At 42.1% G+C, this 19469-nt stretch overlaps 1 protein-coding gene across 2 annotated transcripts in view; it reads right to left on the minus strand.

Annotated features, from left to right (window-relative positions):
* Positions 1 to 19175, minus strand: part of akap12b (A kinase (PRKA) anchor protein 12b) — a 45328-nt gene extending 26153 nt beyond the window's left edge. For both annotated transcript variants that reach the window (XM_080024423.1, XM_080024422.1), the window contains exon 1: positions 19131 to 19175. The gene's annotated coding sequence lies outside the window, so the exon portion shown is untranslated. The remainder of the gene's footprint in view (positions 1 to 19130) is intronic.
* Positions 19176 to 19469: the final 294 nt, after the last annotated feature.

Consider the following 19469-nt stretch of genomic DNA (forward strand, 5'->3'; position numbering starts at 1 on the left):
GCTGACAGACCCGACACCCCGTCAGAACCACCTGCCCAGCGTGAGAGCCAGCGAGGCCCCCATGGCCACCAACGCCCTGCGCAAAGGCGAAAGAAAATAAATTTCTAAAGAACGCATGTTCCTTAAGACAGTATATTCCTAAAAATGGTATTGTCCGAAATAAAGTATGTTTCTAAGACATCTAGCACAAAAATGAAAGCAGAGACCCATGTAAACCCATAGCAAAACACACACACACACACACACACACACACACACACACACCCACACACACACACACACACACACACACACATACACACACACACACACACTCAGACACACTCACACAAAAGAAACATGCACTCCTTCAAAAAAGTCCTTCGGATTCTACGCAGTAAGAGGTGGAACTATTTTTAGGTCTGGGATCAGCTTTTGGGCTTGAACCAACCCCATGACCTGAAGACCTGCGGTGACCCCACCCCACTCTTGCCTGCCTCATGACTGGCATTCCCAGCATTTCTGACCCTCTTCACCAAATTCCACAGATCAAATGGGGATGGTCGGGTGGGGGTTGGGGGGGCACACCCAACAAAACACCTGACGCCGCTTCAACCTCTTCTCTTTCACCCCCTGAACTTCACTCACACTCATACTTACCTCACACCTTCTCCTAGCAGCCCTGCCCTCTGAACCCCTCTCGCCCACTACAAAATGTTACACCTCCCAAAACGCCCGCCGCTATTTCCTCACCCTGGTGAGACACACGGCCCGAGGGTGAGGGTGAGGCGCTCTTCAACCTCACTGAGTCGCTCCAAAAATAAGACTCGTAGATGGCGTGGAAGGTCCATGAGAGGGACTATCCATTTATGGGGAAGTGGTGGATCTTTAGTGGACTCTTAATTTATACCTTGAAACTGTCATCTATCTCTGCTTCTTGACTTTCAAGTTGTTGTTACTCCCCATACTATTCTTGTGAACACACAAAGATTTATGGGGGTTTCTCTGAGACACTGATTAGATTTTGTCTTGGATTTTTTCGTTAATCTCCACGCTCCGGGGGCCTGAAGGTTATTGAGAGTTGAGGGTTGGTGGAGCAGATTAAAGGTCATAGAACACACATACAGACACACAGATACTTATATACACACCAATATTGTCGGGTGTTGAAGGTGTATATATATATATATATATATATATATATATACAGTATATAAGCTTTCTAAACAGGGCAGTATACTCACAATAAAAACAAACTCCTGGATCAAAAATATGTATTGAGAACAAAAAGTGAACAAAGGCTACACTGAATTTTGTATGTGACACAGATCTGTTGTTCTAGAACAATGAACAGCACAGTCATTTCACTTCAGTCATTACTGTATTGATGTCACTGATCACTTCCTGTTGATTTTAGTCATAATTCTGCAGTCGGCTGGACTATTATGACTAAGACGGAGCAGGTTAAAGTTAAAACCTTGGCTCTTTTTCGCCATTAGCTGACAAATTCACACTAACTTCAAAATGAAAGAAGAATCTATTATGGAAACTATTCCCTTCTCTGAAGACTCGCTGTCGTCTGCTATTGCTCAAAATATCACATGGTTGGTTCTCACTGTTAATCAGCCAATTCAACTTTCTTACGCGTGACTAGTGGCTCTTTTCGCTCGCGAATCGAGAGTTTCTGTTACCAAGTCACAAACGAGACAATCAAACGACTCTTTTGGTGAAATGACTCCAGAATCTAGGGTCATTTAAAATAATAATTTGTTTAATAGGTTGTATATGTGCGCTTCAGGCGTGCAGGGTCTTTTCGCGCTCCACGGGCCCCCAGTTTCTATTGGAGCTGGAGGGGTCTTCTGTGGCATGGTGCTCAGAGCTTTCCTGCGGTCGTGGAGTGTCTATACTGCTGCGGGACCCAGGGGTGGCTGCGGGGCCCTTTCCGCTGCTTGGAGGCCCTACAATATAATTCTGCCCTCATAACAGGCACACACACACGACCAGCACCTGCTTCCAACACACCTCCGATTACATCCCGCCTGATTACGTCCCTCTTGATTACATCCCTCTCCTTTTCTCCCTCATTTACTGCCAAAGCTATCACAGGCCAGGCCACATGCTGAATTACAGTTACAATTTTCCTGGACCTAATCAATTATGTTTTGTCGATACATAATGTCAAAAGATAAATAAATGAAATGAAATAAAATAACAACAAATCGAACAAATTGTTTGCGAGTTTTGCATACTGACGCTTTTCGAAGTTCTTCGTTTGTAATATACAGAACTTCTCTTGATGCTGTAACCCTTGGTGGAGTTTCTAAAATTAGATCCGAAAGTTTGACACAAAACGCATAACACATAAGAATGCATGTTTGTGATTTTATTTTCAATCAGATCCTTCCGAAAAGCATTAGTTCGGATAGCCTAACGTTTCAATCCAGGAAGACAACACTTTCAAAACCCGAGACCCTTTCCAAAACTTCCCAGTGAGAGTATGTCAAACGTTCATGGCCAATTGTGTATTTTAAACTTTGCTTTTAGTCACACACAATGAGCAAAACAAAATGAAATTATACAGCAGAGCTGACCTCGCCACAGACATAGAAACACAGAGGCACGTACAACAAGTCAGATCAGTGAGGCGCTTCACAAAAAAAGAATGCAGATGCCATTTTCTATCTTGTATGTCAGCTGATAATAAAAAGGGGACCTATTATGCTCCTTTTCAACAAGTTAATATAGGCCTCTGAGGTCCCCAAACATGTCAAAAATATATTTTTTGCTGAAAATACCACTCCAAATCCATTGTGTTCCTGATGCTCTGTTTAATTGGGATCTCCCCTAGTTCTGTGAGCCGATGGGGTTTGAGCAAAAGTTTCGTGTTGTGTGAGCCAATGGGGTTTGAGCTTGACTCTGGATTCCGTTGTATTTCTCTGTAAACGTTTACGGATTTCACCTTATCAGTTCACCAAAATCTGTTCCTGAACAAATTTGAGGCGAGAAATTAGCAATCCAGTTGCTGAATCTTCACTTATATTAGATCTACAAGGCTTAGCCTAAAAGTTAGTACGGTTTTGTTTGGATGTGAAGCGGATCGCGCGCCACAGCCTACGGTACAGTCCTACTTTGGAGACACACACACACACACACACACACACACACACACACACACACACACACACACACACACACACACACACACACACACACACAGACACACACAGACACACACACACACACACATAGAAAGACACAGAAAGCAGAATACATTTTTTAATATTTAGATTTCCACATCTACAGTTTTGTCAAAGACAGTTGATTTTAATTCAACTTTCTTTTAAAATAATTGTGCTGGTCTGTAAGCCAAAAGAGCAACTCCCAGCCTGTTATTCTCCAGCCGTGGGTGGGGTTACTCCGATGGAGGCGGTTCTAATTCTACTGTGTCTCAATGTAGTACTGAGACACAAAACTGAATGGTTCCTTTCACCAAATCTTCTGAATAATAACGCTCACAAAAAAACTGACTGGGTTGTCTTATTTCACAGTTTGTGTGTAAGTAGGTCCATCAGAAACCGAAATGTCTGCACACATGAGTTTTGGATAATAGTTCCCCTTTTTAACTAACTGGATAGAACATATTATTGCATTATTATCTTGAGAAAAATATTTTCCTATGCTGCATTCCGGGGTTTATATTTAACCATGAGCAGGATTGGCAACAGTTGAGACACTGAAGTGTGTGTGTGTGTGTGTGTGTGTGTGTGTGTGTGTGTGTGTGCACTTGTGCACTTGTAGGCTACAATTACTTGAAATGTAAACAATCACAAGAAACAAGTTTTAGGACTAATATGTCCTTCCTTAGTTCCCTTAGTAAGGCCCAGAGTAACCCAGTGTAACTCAGTATTACTGTGGACTCTTCTTCTTCAGTTGAGTATACTTGAGTAAGTGCAGATACTTGAATATTTTACAACATTTTTTGAAAAATGTAGTATAGTAAGAAATAGGTACTTTTACCCCACCACTACTTAGTACAATCAAAATGTGTCTTACCCATCACTTTCTAAGTATTGCTCTCTCTTTTTTTAAGTGAAAACACAACTTTTATTAAACAGGTCTGCTGAACACAGGTAAGGCTCCTTTCTTTTCATTTCATTATTATTGCTCTCATTTGACCTCATTTTAATTTTCTAAAATCCTTCTCTACCTGTCTTAGGACTGCTTTCTTCTAATGGTCCAGACGCTCGGCGCACCCGTGGCTCCGGGACCTGCTGTCTACCTAAATCACTCCACAGAGCCCCGCCGTGGAAATTTATACCCCTCTGAGTAAACACAGAGCGGGTGGAGTGGGGGGTGGAGGGGTTGGGGATGGAGGACAGGGTGGGATGACGCAGCTGGCGCCTCACTTCTCCAAATCCCACTCCCACCGGCGCCCCAAAAACACTAGATCTGAAACACGGTTATGCTTAATGGAGGGTGGCGTGCAGGAAAAAAAAACTTGATTATATTTCAATTTGGTATTTGCTAAAATAATACCGGCTCATGCCAGGACAAGAAATGCATTAGATGGATGAATAAATAGATCGATAGATAGCCAGCCAGCCAGCCAGCCAGCCAGACAGGCAGACAAAACATCACTTATAAATGGCAGCATCCACACGGAGACATGGAAGTGTTCCTATGAAAATGTGTATACTCAAATACATATACATATATACTATATATATATATTTATTTATTTTTTCTGTCATGACATTATGTCTATCTGCTCCTGGGCTTATTCCAACTGGCCCACTCTCTACAATAAACTGGTGTTTACCACCCCATCTTCTGTGTCTCTGTGCCGGAGGACCCTGAAAACGCCACTTGGATGGCATGTGGTAGGCGAAAACTGCCACACTGGCACCTGAACAGGGACTCTCCGGCACGGGGAAGGGACACAGGGGGGCCGTCTGAAGATGCCCTGGAGCCACCTGAGACAACTGACAGGAGTAGCACCCAGGGTGTCCGGCGGAGGACCAGGGGAGACGCGGCCGCAGCAACCACCATAGGTAACCGCTTGCAGCTAGCTCCTCCGCCCAGCAGCCACCGCCGGGACCATCCAGCAGCCCAGCAGCCAGGCCACCCCTCCAAGCAGCCCCCGCAACAGCCAAGTCCGGCCACGCCTTCACCAGCCAGCACAACAGCCCAAGGCCCCGCGCTCCGGGAGGGAGGAGGTGTGCAGTCTGTCGTCGTCCTGGGGGAAGGAAGACCCTGACCCTGATGTTCCGGGGATTGCAGCCACTCCAGTTCATTTTTTTGGACATTTGTTGATTTAAGCTATAGAAAATCTGTTTTAGAGTCCGGCGTTTTAATATTTTAAGGTATAGGAACCCTCGGTCAGAGTCTGTCCTTTTCAGGCATAGCAACCCAGAGTCTGTTCTAGGCATTATATATATTTATTTATTTTTTTGTTTGTTTATTTTTATTTATTTATTTATTTTCTGTCATGACATTATGTCTATCTGCTCCTGGGATAATTCCACCTGGCCCACTCTCTACAATAAACTGGTGTCTACAACCACGTCTTCTGTGTCTCTGAGCCGGAGGCCCCTGAAAACGTCACTTGGGTGGCGCGTGGTAGGTGAAACTGCCACACATACATTTCAATGTACACACACACACACACACACACACACACACACACACACACACACACACTCACACACTCACACACACACACACACACAGACCTCCACAGCAAGTGAGAGATAGAAGGCTTAAAGCTCCCTGTGGGGTCGTAGTTTGTTCGTGACAGTTAAGGCCCCCCCCCCCATGACCTCTGACCTCCAAGGTGTGGCAAGAGTCCCAGGGCGAAGAGGGTGGGTTGAGACGGGTGTGGCGATAGAACGGACAGCCAGAGGAAGGGGAGTAGAAACAGAGAAGTGGAGGAGTAGATTTTAAAACGCATCTCGTTTTACCACGACTTCATTGGGCGACGTTACAATCAAGAGAATCTTGGGACAAAAGGAGTGACATGCTACCCCGGTGCCATCTCATATGGCACTTGTTAACACCTCGTAAAAAAGGCCTTAGAATTTCTTGAACAGATATAAACTCACTTAAGAGTGACATGGACAGGAAGGTTTGAGATCAACATTTTTAGTAAAATCTCGTAATCCCAGCTAATGTTGTTTTTAAAGGTTTTTCCTCAGTGAACCCATAAACCACCTATACCTGTTTTGTGTGATGTGGACTCGAGACGCTGTTTTGATCACTTGCAACTTGACTTGAGAGAAAACAAATGACTTGAGATTCGACTTGGACTTGGAAGTAAAAGACTCGTGACTTGACTTGAGACATGACTCGAATTACTTGTTTGTGTTAACTTTTATCCACTGAAACCTTGAATGGCAAACAAAAAGGTACTGTACTTTGGTTGAGCTTTGTAGTCCCCCTCACTTCATGTTGTCGCTGTTCGGTGGCAGACGGACAAATGTTGTAGTTATCCATGAATGGTGCCGTAGTGGAGTTTGACATTTCCTTATCAAACACAAGTTGGGATTTAGAAAGTTGTAAGTTGTAAATAAGGGATGGTGTAGTTCTGCCACAGACTGAGAAAGGCATTGCCATGATTTGCTGGCTATACACAGACTTTTGGATTAAAGAAAATGTCCTTCAATCATTTTCAATCAATGAAATACATTTTTGCAAATCTGTTCATAACCTTTTGAGATATTGTGAAAACAGGCAGACAGACGGACAGAGGCGCAATGTCACAAAGTTTGATGTGTAGTCTGGCTGTCAGTATTTCACTGATTAAAAGTGATGGGGAGGGAATATTTTTTGATTGAGAAGAAATTAAGAAATATATAAGCTTTTGTAAAGTTATTCGTTTTTTGTTTGATTACATTTATTTCACTGAAAATCAATAATTATAATACAAATTAAACTTACTGTAATACTTTTTGAAAAGGTTAGATAGATAGGTCAACAATATCATTATTGGACAGGTACTAATACTTTGTCTTTCTCTTTATAAAGAGCGGATACTGCAGGTAAGACTGTCAGACAGTATCTTGGGAAAAAAAGTGACTTGACATGACTCCACATAACCTGTGACCTGACTTGTCAGTGAAAAATCGTGTCTGTGTGCATGCGTGCGTGCGTCTGTGTGTGTGTGTGTGTGTGTGTATGTGTACATGTGCGCGTGTCCTTAAAAGGACAATTACACACAAATACTCACCAGCATTAATATTAGGGCGACTAGGATCATCAACACATATTTTGTGTCTTTATAATCATAATTAATGTCATATATTTGTGCTCATAACTTTTCCTCATGAGTCCACAAAGGCTTTATCCCAGTTTTATACTCGTTCGGACTTACGACCTGCTCTCTGATCAGTCTGTATTGTACACTGTGTACAATAGCGTCTCAGTGTCAAGCATCTCATTGCGCATCACCCTTTATATACTATATACACTATATATACACTATACATACTATATACACTATATACACTATATACAGTATATACACTATATATACCTTATACGTTATTATAAAGTATAAAGTATTTATGGTATATATAGTATATATACTATATATACACTATATACACTATATATACTATATACAGTATACTATATATACACTATATATACTATATATACCATAAATACTATATACACTACATATACTGTATACATCTGATCGCGCATCACCATTCTCCGTCTCAGTATCATTCCAGCAGTCTGTCAGTATTCACCACACCAGTGTTCGCAATGACTACGCCCACTTACCGTGAAATAACACGGGTCCTCTCTTATCGAAAATTCGCTTCACAACCTGGTCGTAGGAACGGAACATTACATTTCACTGCATATATGTATGAAAGTATGTATATGTATGTGACAAATAAAAAATCTTGAATCTTGAATCTTGAATCTTGGAACTCATCGTTAAGTGAGGACAGGAGGAGTGAGTACAAAACAGGGATAACCTCAAAAAAAACTATTCCTATTCCTTAAGCTAGAATCCCAAAATATATTGCAAAACATAGGGAGATCACTTATGTGGCCAAAAACACCAATATGTAGTTAACACAGTTCCCATTCATATCCTTACAATACTGGTAGCAGCGTGTGAGTGTGTGTGTGTGTGTGTGTGTGTGTGTGTGTGTGTGTGTGTGTGTGTGTGTGTGTGTGTGTATGTGTGTGTGTGTGTGTGTGTGCGCGCGCGCATGTGTGTGTGTGTATGTGTGTGTGTTAATGTCCATGTGTAATATATGTTTTCCAGCCAATGTAAAGCTGTTAGTTGTGGATTTGGTATCTGATCAGTCTGTTCTCTGATAACTGATGCAATTAAACCTGAAATGGAAATAGACTGCCGGTTGACCATGAGCGTAATCTAATAGAGCACTAAAAAGCAAACCAGGTTAGTGTCAGGATGCGGTTTTTCCAGCAGAATATATTCAGGTTTCAATTAAAAAAAACTTGCAAAACAATTACTTTGACTCTTCGTTATGATTTATAAAAACAACTCTGGTTGTTTAGCGTTTGGGACTTGAATAAATTGAAGTGACATTTGAAATTATTCTATTGTATGTATGTGTGTGTGTGTGTGTGTGTGTGTGTGTGTGTGTGTGTGTGTGTGTGTGAATTAATTAATTAGTTTAACCTCAGCTTAATTAGTTCACAACCTTAGTCACAACAGTCCCATTCATCACATAATCTTCTAACGTTCTTTTAATTCTCAAAGCCAATTACTATGTATATAATATCATACAGTCCAATCTTTAGAATAGTCATTTAATGTCATATGATAATATAAAAAAAAATGGATGTTTAGTCCGGTTAACATCACTCCACACCATCCAAAGGATAATGGGGACATCGAATTGAGAAGAACAAAAAGAACAACATGAAAATCAAGGAATGAGAGAGAGAGAGAGAGAGAAAAAAAACTTGGATGGATTCTAGCAGGTATACATTGTGTACACACCTGTCGCTGGACCTACGTCGACCTATCAGTGCTCAGCTCTCCATACCTCACACAATCTGTCTGTTTTTCAACACATACCCCCTCTCTACCTCCCTCCCTCCCTCCCTCATCCCCCCATCTGAACAACACGGCAACAGGGCAAACACCAAGGGCCAAACAACAACAGCTGAGTTGAAATAATACACCCCATAATGATCCCTAAATACCTCCTGTATATGTCTTAAGGCTGGTAACCCTCTCGTGTCAATCCGAAGGCAATATACTGTATATAGAATATGCAAAAAGTGCTATATGCTCCTGATTAAGAGAAATAAAATAAAAAGGCCATGGCAGTGCGGATGCATTTCATGGTATGAATGTTAATATGAATGTAGTTATTACAGTGTCATTACAATGTATGTTACATTTACAATATTTGCCTCATATATCTCTTTTGTACTCCAATCATATTTAGATAGCTGCCATGGGTGCTTGTGTTGATTTGGTCAATGAGCAAACGGTGGCGATGACTGAAGAACACACCCCGGAAAATGATTATGTCCTGTCAATAGGCGTCATCGCTGACAAAGAGTCTTTCTTTCTTAACAACCCTTTTTGTCTAGTATTTAATTCAGCGCTTTGGGTTTGGCTCATCTCTTAACAGGGTTACGAGGAAACATGTGAGAGACATCAGCCACAAGGAGGATCACGTTCCCCCCATGGACACACTAATCCCACTGTGCTGTCCTCCCATTGGGACACTTAGCTTCATATAGAGAAAGACAATATTCATATTTCTCAAAGTTCTTCATCATATTAAAACACATCTTTATAAGGTTCCACAGGGAATTACAGGAAATTAAACTCCACATTCAAAGTGTGAACATACGTTCAAAATATATTTCAAAATATTTTAGATGTATTTTTTTTTTACACACGTAAAACATAAACATAAATTAAAGAAATTGAATAATAATTTTGCTGCTGATCCCGTGCAATTCCTTTGAGGACCCATAGGGGCTGCGGACCCAAATCTGGGAACCCCCGCTGGTTTAGTCGAGAATAAAAGAAAAACACAGTTTAGTTGAAGTCACGCGGCAGCCTTCAAATGTTAGGAAAGTGAATGGAAAAATTAAGCAGGACGTACTATAGGGAATGCACAACTGAACCCAGATCGTCATAATATAATTCAATTCCACTTATCCAGCAACCGGTTTCCTACACTTTCACTGATCCCACATGCACAAAACAGCTGAAACACTTGATCCGCTGGACACAAGACACGACTCTACGGAACACAAATGCTTCCCTTCCAAGGGGGACGATAGACGGTTACGCTGACGGAGATCAGGTGGATTTGTTCCCCTTCACTGTCAGAAATTTGATTACTTTATGTTTTTTTTTAGGGTTAGTCAGGGCTCAACACTGAGTTTTAAAAGCGGGGGTATTATATTGCTGTCTAACTCACTTTCTGTATTCAGAACAGTCATTTTTTGACTGTTCTCTCCGTCCCGTCCTCTGTCCAGATGAGGAAATGTAATGTACAGGGCGAGCGTTGGATCAGTAAAGTAAATCTAAGTCTCTGGGAGTAGATGGAGCTCAGGAAAGCACAGCATCTGGTCCTGCTGCTGCTGACCAGTGATTCACTGTGCGTCCTTGACATGGTCGAACCTCCCACCGGCGTGAGGGACGCACTGGTGATGAAGCACATGACTGCACGCACGCACACACACACACACACACACTATTTCAAGCCACTGACGTCACAGCGCCCCGCAACAGAACAGGAAAGTGCTGCATCAGGACTGTGCTCATGAAGAATGGATGCGGGAAAGAAAGAAAGAGAGAGGGAGGGAGGAGAGAGAGAGAGGGTGAGCGAGTGCGAGATACAGGAGCGAGCGAGGGGAGAGAGGGAGGGAGGGATGGAGTCGGAGAAGAAGATGGCTCTTTCATGGGGCGGTGACGGTGTGCAAGTAAAAAGGAGGAATGGTAGAAGAGAGGGATAGAAATAGAAAGGAGAAGGGTGGGGAGGGGGCAGGTCTAGAATGCTGCTGTGTGACATCATGGAGGTAAGAGCTGGTGTTTTGGGTGCAGAATGCTGCAGTGACGGAGGGAGTCAGAGAAAGAGAGGGAGGGAGTATCGGAGGTAAAAAGAAGGGTGTTGATACTTACGTACATCCCCGTCTGAATGGGGATTGTAATAGTACGCGGTGATCAGGCTCAACAACGTCCAGTCTATTACTTCCCCTCATAGACCCAACAGCAGCACAACGCGTTAAAAAGGAAGTCAAGTCGTAAATCAGGGATAATGTGCAGCCAGGCGGTCATCATCGCAAACTAATCGACCACCACCAAGTCTTCCACAGAGCGGTGTGATAATAGAGGCTATTGTTGATGCGTATCATTAGTCTTATGCTCACTGCCAGAAAAGCCGCAAACATCCCAAACACAACAACAACAAACATCTGAAATGGGTGAAATCCTAAAGATAACAATAATAAATAAAATCCAGGGTCAGGAAAACATAAACTGGGCCATACATCGTATTCATCTGCGTGACTTTAACGCTTGCAAGTGGATCTGCCTGTAATTGGAGTCATTACATATCAGACGAGTCACAAGGAAATAATTATGAATAGTATGAATTTGAGCAAAGACATTTTAACCTTAGTACTCATGAGTCATGCCCATCAAATGATGGTGTGCATGAAAAACAACAAAACTTCAAACACTGGCCTTTGCTTCATATGAGAAACATTGAACTGGTTTGTAATAATTTCACGAATAACATTCCAAATTATAGCCATTATTGGTTCTTGGGAGCGTTTGAAAGGGGCGCGGCTGTGGCACAGTTTCCAATCCCAATGATTGTGCTTCACAGCATCGTGAAAGACTCCCAGTGGGGCTGTGAAGCAGAAGAGCCTCGCCAGCCGGATCTCGGCTGCTCTGTGAGGCATCATCATCATCATCATCATCATCATCATCATCAGCAACATCATCATCATCATCATCATCATAATCATCATAATCATCATCTTTATCATAATCGTCCTCAGCCTCACCATCATCAGCATCGCCGTCATCATGATCATCATCCTCAGAATCATCATGATCAGAATCATCATCGTCATCACCACCACCATCATCATCATTATCATCATCATCATCATCATCATCAGTATCAGGAGACGAAGCTCCTCAGAGGCTCACCATGGAGGCACCATACTAGCATACTAATTAGTAGTATGCTAGTATTAGTGTTCATCCAAAACCATCTGATCCAGAATCTATTTATTTGGGCGACTACATTTTTTATATACGAGGTGCAGACAATTAGCAAAAAAAATCTTAACAAAAAAATAAGAAACAAACAAACAAACAAAATGAAAATAAAAAGCCAAATATACAAAAACAGTACAAAATGTGATTCTATGAACAGGATAAGCTAAAACACAAGCGGTGGGTAGATAATATAAATACAGAGGGATATACATCACAGGATGAATAAATGTTTAAATATCTATACAATAATACAGGCGAAAAGTACCGGCATGCCACACTATTTATATATCGGAACATCATAGCATGCTAACACAGCACGCTACACTAGCAAGCATATCCCAGCATGCATTGCTGAGGACGGGAAGTCCAAGATAGCCATCAACTACACACCCAAAGGCTGCAGTTCGTAATACAGAAAAGAAGAGGTGTGTTAAAAAATGATATGAAAGAAAAGGTTTGTGGTTATAGGTGCATGCTGGGATACTTGGCATATGTGTGTGTGTGTGTGTGTGTGTGTGTGTGTGTGTGTGTGTGTGTGTGTGTGTGTGTGTGTGTGTGTGTGTGTGTGTGTGTGTGTGTGTGTGTGTGTGTGTGTGTGTGTGTGTATGAGCCCAGTGTAATTGAATCCACTATTATGCATCATCCAAATTAAATCATACCAGTGGAAGCAAACATTTCAATTCGATTTAACGCAATATAGCGCTTTTCTCATCTTAATCTCTTCTAATCTAACCTTTTTATAATCTTGCAACCACAGCGGCGGCGTTCACACCTGCTCAACGAGAGCAGTTAAAGGGTCCAGCGTCATGCTCAAGCTGCCAGGAGGAGCCGGCGATCGAACCAGGAACCCTCTGATTACAGGACGACCCGCTCTCCCTCCTGTGTTTGTACACGCCCAAACCACTAACACATGACACCACAACATAAGAAAATGTGTTATCTTCCCTATCTGCCGCAGACTGACCGTCTGACCTGCTGTTGGTTTACAGTAAGTGAATTTGATTTTATTAGCATCGATAAAAAAGTTGCAAATGGGTGTGACAAATTTTTGAAAAACAACCCCTCACACTGTAAACTATGTGTACCAGAAGTTAAACAATTACTTGGTTAGTTAGCGCTCGTCCTAATACGTTTGTACACAACATTGTAAAAATGCATTGTAATCTTGATGTTGTTATGATAAGATAACACTGCCGCAAAAAATACTGCAAGTCAAGAAAGGGATAAGAAGTACCATGAAATAAAATAGAAATAATATGCACACATCTAGCAACAAAGTTATCAAGAATTAGCACGATGCTAACTAGTGAGTCCATTGTGGGCAAAGTAAGTAAGCACATTTAGAACAATACACAGATTATTCATATATTGTATATCAATTATTTTATCAATTATATTTTTTAAACTTAAAAAAAATATAGCTATGATGCTCATTGTTGTGGTGATTTTGTGGCGAACCCAATGAGATTCTTTCTGGTTCTTTCCAAAGCCCTTCAGACATCAATGTGATGAAATGATAACAGACTTTTAAACTAGTAGTAGTTACGGTGACGCAGCACAATCTTAATCATTAATATAACAGAACTTATTATGAATGGATCCAAACTGGGATGAATGCAAAACAACTGGGAAAAGTGGGAAAAAACAGAGTCCTTCTGTCCCAGACGCTCCTCATCCAGACCAGAAATACAGCCAAATGAATTCAATAACATCTTGATTGCCTTTTTGTCTCTCTCGTTTATATAACTTATTTTTTTAAATTGATGCCATTTTAGGATTCTCATTATCCCGCTAGGTCAACTACTCAAGAGTGAACCCTAATTTGTAGAGACAGTGGGGTGAGAGGAACAAAAGAGCTTTTGTCTTTTTCCCCACTTAGCCCAATACAACAGTCTATTCTTCTTATTGTTTTAAGGGAGCTGGAAGGAGAACTGAGCGACCGGAGTTTAAACGGCGGCGAAATGGACAAACAAATAAGCGGCGAGAAACTTCCCCAGTCGGTCTCCATCACGGTCGGAATAAACAAAACTGTTACACTCGTTTGAGTAAACTCTACTCAGAATCATAAGGTAGTATCATCAGTAGTATTGGAATACATCATGCAGTATAGGAACACATCATGTAGTATAGGAACACATCATGCAGTATAGTAACACATCATGCAGTATAGGAACACTTCATACAGTATTGAAACACATCATGCAGTATATGAACACATCATGCAGTATGAGGACACTTCATACAGTATAGGAACACTTCATACAGTATTGAAACACATCATGCAGTATATGAACACATCATGCAGTATGAGAACACTTCATACAGTATAGGAACACATCACGCAGTATTGAAACACATCATGCAGTATATGAACACATCATGCATCATATCATTGAAATTGGTCCCCGGGCGCTGTATTGTGAGCTGTCTCCCTGGCCTGCCACCCGGAGGAAGCTTTGATGGGATAAATGCGGAAAAGACATTTCACAGCCTCCATCTGCATGTGTGTGTGTGTGTGTGTGTGTGTGTGTGTGTGTGTGTGTGTGTGTGTGTGTTGGCCGTAATGGATGTGTCGTGGTGTGTGTGTGACAATAAAGATGAGCTATGCATGTCCTGTTTAAAAAGAAAAAATTATGCAGTATAGGAACATATCAACTAAGTTACATTTTATGGTCTTTCAGAAACTTTCCAACTGCATAACTGGGCATGTTGGTGACTGTTACAATGAATTTTGTGATATAAATCATCAATTTAGAATTGACTAATTTATCATTGGTTTACCTCATTATTTGACACTTTGGCCATGCTTAACATCATCCAACATTGTAACATTATAAATTTGACAGAAAATAAGGAAAAGCATAATAGGTCACCTTCAAAGGTTTTTGCTGTGGAATGTTTAGCTTCCAAACATTAGTATTAACAGTTCAGGCAAAAAAAATCTGTTATTCAAATGAGTCTCTATGAAAAGGAAACCGTTCCAAGGAGGCTGGCTGTCCATGCTTTTAGATTCTTACTGCTAAAACATCACCTACATCATAGTTAAAGTCTGTTTTAATTGCAGTATACATCACATTTCCATACAATGATAATAATCATTGTATGGGAATATTAGGAGTAAGTATCGGCTATTGCTGTTCATATGCAGTTACATGACGTACATTCTGGATGTACATTTCGCCTATCGCCAACTCGATTGTTGTTGGCTGAGCTTTTGAAACATGTTACTCAAACTACTATACGTTCTGTGACTTAAACAAGAAATTAACTGTGCGAAAACTTTGTTTCTGGTGGTTGACGGAGATAAGCGTCACGGCAATTACGTGGACTGGTGCTTGTGAGGCCGTGTCACTGCAATATAATTTACATGTTACAGTACAAGACCACCTCAGCAAAACAAAACAGGGGGTCTTTCATTGCCATGTATGGGGAAAAATGGCGACCGAGGAGGGAACTTATACACACACACACATTGGGGGAGGCAGTTTTTATTTTTTTAACCTGAGTCCATTTTCACCAAACCTCTGTCATCATTGTCTTTTCAAAGTTGGGTGAGGCAGGGTGATTGGGGGGTCGGCGGGACGGACGGACGACAATTGGCCGATTCATCTCCCTTTATCTCACTTTGGCCCCTCTCTCTCTCTCTCTCTCTCTCTCTCTCTCTCTCTCTCTCTCTCTCTCTCTCTCTCTCTCTCTCTCTCTCTCTCTCTCTCTTTCTCTCTCTCTGTCTCTCTAGCCCATGTCGGTTCCTTCCTGTTTTTGGGCTGGTGCACACGGGGGCCCCAGGCCTATCCCCCACCCCAACCCCATCACCCACACCCACACACAACCCTGATCTCGTCTCATCCTCAATGGTTCCTCTGTTTGCCCCCCTACCCCCACTTCTCCACTCCTCCCCATCGCTGGCTAAACAGGATAATCAGTGTCATGGCAGCATCTGATCAGTCGAGGCTCATTATCCAGGAACGTAAGAGTCTTTATCAGGTTCCATTATGTTACATAACAGGATGTTGGGAGTCACCTGTCATCACGGTGGCTCCTGCGGTGCATGTGACATACATTAGGGCTGCTTTCCAAACCCATCGCTTGCTCACCATGTAATGGGACTATCAAGCACGTCAGCCATTTGGTACGATGTTTTATGCCTCACTCTAGAAAATAATACTGTCATCTGCAAAGTATACTACGAATATGATAGAAAAGTGTCTCCATGTCAATATGCTAATAAAGCCAATGTCTTTGTTGTTGGTGTTCTATTGGTGTTCATGGCTTGTTCTGATCATTTGTCCTGTTTGTCAATGAAAGCATTCAACAAAAAATGACATGTTTAAAATTACAGAAATGCATCTCAAAACATAGCAAACAAATAGCGTTCACCATTTTACAATATAGAAAGAAAGGGATAGCGAACAAGTGAACTGCGGTTGGTTTGTTTAGCTTTCTTTCTGGGTGTGTGTGAGTGTTTGGGTATGTGCAGAACGAGCGGTTTCCTCACTTTAAACAGAGGCTTCCGGCACGCACGTAGCAAAACAATGCATTGGGGCTGCCGCCCTGCCTGAGCACCGGAAAGGGGAAATGGACAAGGAAACGATGGTGGAAGGATAGAGGAGAGGGGAGAGAGGACGAATAGAGAGAGTGAGAGAAAGTAGTAGAAGACAGAAAATAAAGAATGATAAGAGAATTTCTCTTAAATAGAGAGAGCACCAACCTGACCCACCTTTCAGATCTTATGGCGGAGAGGAATGGAGGGGAGAGGTCCGAGGAGGGAAGGGGGGAGAAGGGGGGAGGCATTTCTAAGACTCCCCGGTCAAGTAAAGGGGAAGTTTATTACCCATATATCAAGGAAAGAAGGTAGGCCCAAACAACTCCAGCATGGAGGTTTGAGGGCAGGGGCCACAAGCTGCTTTCTTTCACCTCTACTTCCCATGACATAGACTGGAACTCATACAATGTCTAAGTGATGTCATCTGTCCATCTATTACATGGCCTTCTGTCACGATTTGGTGGGGGCTGGGGGGATAACGCCCAGTGCTGATGCCAAGCTAGAAGTACCACCCTGTCAATGGTTATCTAACTAAAGCAATCTTGCACATCTTAACCACACTTGCCCTCTCAAAACATTTTGATGGTTTAGCTAATGAGGTACTATACGTCGGCTATGAACGGTACAATACTAATTACACCTAATTTCAGCCTTGGAATTATCATTTTCCCATGACTTTAGACCTTAGACCTTATCCAACATGCCAAAGTGAATAAGGGGTTAAACGTCTTGCTAGACCTCCTTGATTCCCCACTGTAATTGCCAACAAGAATTGTGTTTGATGGCCTCGATGAAATTGATGTGTGTCAATGCTCCAAAATCTCTGAACAAATTTCCAGATATTTGATGTTTTGGCGAGTGATGAAGACAAAGCTCAGTGGAGTCATTGTGAGGAACCACCTACTACACGGTGGAACATCTTGTGAATGAGGCCGTAACATGGGACTATACACACAGAACTGCCACCGCTCTGCCTGCCACGCTGGAATCACAGCACACATTCATCATGGCGAACGAGTGGTTTTGAGGTGTATCGCGTGTTACATTCCGATAAAACACGACTCAAAGTGTTGCGAGGGCATTGTTCTGACAGACCCTCTGTGATGTCAGCTCTCTTGAAAGCAATGACCACCCCCCTCCACACTGACGGCAGGATCGAAGAGGAGCCTTCAACGAAACCAAGCAACAACTCACTAAACCTTGATCAAAGCCGGGTCGAACGCCTCGTCCTAGGGTTTCATCACAAGTCTGAATTGCCTTTGCAGCAGTGTCGATTGACCTTTTTCCACTGACCCTTCCGGGAAAAGGTGATGGGCCACAAAGTGTGACCCGCTGACCTTCCCTGACCTTCTATAAAAAAAATGCCAATAAATCCAATAAGTTACATTGACATCTACATGGTCATTAGCGAGGCATTTCAAGAAATTCGGTCACACGTCCGGGGCCAATTCATGAGAAGGCAATAATCCATAACTGGAGATACCGCTGGAGAAAGTAATTTTCTCCTTGGCTTCGGTATAGGCTTAGAAGATACAAAAGGTTTTGTTATCTTTCCTATCTCAAAGAGTCCCATGATGTGTATATATATATATATATATATATATATATATATATATATACACACACATATACATATACATATATATATTCCTGCCACAAAGGAATGAGCATGTTTAATTGTAATCAAGGTAAAAATAAAAAATAAAAAATAAAAGACTACATTACACATCGCTAGGGAAAGTCCTAATAGTACTTTAAGGAAGACAATGGTGTAGCATTGGGATCCAGCAATACAGACAGCAAGTAGAAAAAAACACATTTTAACATAAAAAAACAAGCAATAAATGGAAAATAGTGAGTAATATAGTAGACTAAAAATGGCAAGTTGTGTGAGTTTGCTATGCATGTAGACATGGTTCTACTCGGCTGTGATGAGTCATGTTGAGTCAGATGGTGAATGATTGGTTAAGAAACACTCTCATACTGTATATCTGACGATATAACTGATTTGTAATAACTGAACTGAAATTAATAATGCATAATAATTTCAAACCAAATCACGTGGGATTTTGTATTGTTTACATTATCACTATTGTAAATAGCCAGTGCAAGTTAATTTGATTATGGGTGAAATCAAATGTGAAACCCATGTTTCAAAAAAAAAAAGGTACCGGACCATGTGTTTAAGCTCATTGAAATGTTAATTAACACCAGAGGAAACAATGTTTATTACTGCGGGTACTGACTGGATGCAGACACCCCCCCACCCCACCATTACTCAGCAGAAAGCAGCCTAAAAAAAAAAAGTGAGCGCACCCTGCAGAATGACTGACGCACTGAGGACGGAGGATGTCTACCTACCTCGCTGTCCAGGTCCTTGGAGCGCAGCAGGTCCTGGGTGTCCCCTCCAGCACCTCCCTCCTCCTCCTCCAGGCTCATCGGGTCCCGCTGCGCTGAGCTCTCTGCTCCCATTTATTCTGCTTCGTGGGTCCGAGTGTATTGGTTGTTTCTTTGGTTCTGAATACGGATCAATGTGTTGATCGGCTGCTGTTCCTTAAAGCCGCGTCGGGTCCTGTCCCGCCGCCCACGCTGCGTCCTGGCCCGGGGGTGAGGCTGAGCTGAGCCGGGGGGAGGGAGTGGTGATGTGAGAGGGTCCCGGTGAACTCTTTTAGGATCAGGACCACCTCCTCCTCCTCCTCC

This window comes from Zeus faber, assembly GCF_960531495.2.
Source record: "Zeus faber genome assembly, chromosome: 2".
NCBI lineage: Eukaryota > Metazoa > Chordata > Actinopteri > Zeiformes > Zeidae > Zeus > Zeus faber.